The sequence below is a fragment of the Miscanthus floridulus genome, unplaced genomic scaffold, assembly GCF_019320115.1.
Source record: "Miscanthus floridulus cultivar M001 unplaced genomic scaffold, ASM1932011v1 os_1452_1_2, whole genome shotgun sequence".
Taxonomy (NCBI): domain Eukaryota; kingdom Viridiplantae; phylum Streptophyta; class Magnoliopsida; order Poales; family Poaceae; genus Miscanthus; species Miscanthus floridulus.
This window is the reverse complement of record NW_027097726.1, coordinates 1-1,894: the sequence shown is the minus strand read 5'-3', so window position 1 is coordinate 1,894 and position 1,894 is coordinate 1. Positions and strand designations below refer to the sequence as shown.

Genomic DNA, 1,894 nt, shown 5'->3' with positions numbered 1-1,894 from the left:
TTTGGTGTGTTCGAGTTTTATTAGAATCAAATTGGGTTTGAACCCATTCCTGGTGAATTTTTGACAGCCTCCGTTTGTACACTGCATACTATTGTGCTTTTGAAACAATGGTTTTCACACACACAGCAATAGCAAAAGCAGCACTCTTCTAATTTTCAGAACCGTGACTCCTTCCCAGCAACTGTTACCTACTCACTGTCCTTATCTAATTTTCCCACCTTTTATTGGTTTGTTTTTTTGGTGGATTTGAGAGTTGTTTAGTCAGCAGGCTTATGTACTGTTCCGAAACTTATTGAGAAGCAATAGTTGGCAGGCTGCTTTGGTTTCTCAGTCTAGCTGCAATGCAGCGTGTGCTATTCCTCCGACCGCCAAATAGCTGCTGACTGAGTTTGGACAACAAGTTCAATCCACTGAACCTGGTAGCTGCATCTCCTTTCAGTGTTTTAGTCATCGGGAGTAGTAGGATTTCGGTGCCTGCAATCTACCAGGAAAACATCAGTTGTAGCTAGGCCAATATTATCTATGCACTCCGTAGCTTGTGTAACAAATTTGTACTATTCTGCAATTCCGAATACAGGTATCTTATTTGCATTTGCTTTTTCAGTTCCTAATTCCCATGACTCTACACAAAGGAAGTTATCAGTCATGGTTGATCCTATCCGTTTTACCTTGAATCGTTGCATCCATTGTAAAATGCTTATCTACTTTTTCCTGTTTAAAACATTGTCCTTTTCAAATATATACTAATAGTTTAAAATAGTGAGAAAGTTATCGTAGCTTATTGACTTATCTGAAAACCATTGTTCCATTCTTTTGCCAAAGTAATTGTTATTTTCCTGTGAGATGACACAAATAGTATGGTAAATGCTTCCAACAATTGTTTCTGTTCATTGCCGCTTGATTGCTGTGCTTCTCCTATGATTGTGTCTGTGGGATGCCTGTTATTTGAGATCTTATAACAATTTGATTGGTTCAGTAAAGTTGTTTGGGCCGTTTACTGCAAATATATGCTTACTGCTTGAGCTCAACACATCCGGTGAAACAACAAGGGTGGCTTCTAATCCAACAGCTATGTATTCTAATAAGACAACAGTCATGGTATTTAACTATAACACCATCTTGCTACAGATTTCTTATACATTTACTCATTATCATACTGGATAACAAATTGTGTGGTTGGCATCGTTCATTTCGATTAAGCTATATACCTATACACTATGATTTGCTATTTTTTAGATGATCTTTCTACCTAATAACTAGGTCTGTTGTGTACGTAGTTCTATTTGTCAGTGCAATTCTCTATTTTAGTAGTATGTGAGGTTTCTTTTATCTCTTTTCGAAGATATTTATATATGATTTACAATATTTTTTTTCCTATGCTCCATGTAGGTCTGAATCATCTGGAGTTGAGGTTTGGGTGGGTTCTCTGCACCTAAATTCTCTAAGATTTGGTTAGTGTCTTCAAGCTTTCTCTCATCCTTTATTTTTTACTCTTGTGTGTGCTATTGTCAGCTTAGATGTTTATTCTTTCTTTCAATAGTTCTTCAGGACCAGGCTGTTTATTCTTTCTTTCAATAGTTCTTCCTCTACTGTGGGTACCAACAACAGCATGTAAAATGCAGAGTAGTAGTGAATTTCAAAACTCTCGTTCGAGATTCCTATACTCATGCTCAGGTAACTGAATGATCTAATGTTTTGGAATTAATGATCTGCTCCCTTGTCCTACACTTCTAATGAAAAAAACTATGTGCTTTACTGCTGTGACAAAACTATTTACGCTAAATGATTTTTTTAATCTATACAGCACACATGCCTGCTGTGATTTTGAAAGGATAAATTTTCAAACTATAGTGCAATGTTTTCGTCCTGTTGGTTCCCTTCTTGGCAGAGAAGT

At 36.7% G+C, this 1,894-nt stretch overlaps 1 long non-coding RNA gene across 1 annotated transcript; it reads left to right on the top strand.

Moving 5' to 3' along the window:
• The first annotated feature begins 756 nt into the window (after positions 1–756).
• LOC136534051 (uncharacterized) lies at positions 757–1,892 on the top strand. The gene is made up of 4 exons (XR_010778643.1): positions 757–1,098; positions 1,390–1,451; positions 1,541–1,674; positions 1,805–1,892. It is a non-coding gene; the product is annotated as an uncharacterized lncRNA (long non-coding RNA).
• The last annotated feature ends 2 nt before the right edge of the window (positions 1,893–1,894 follow it).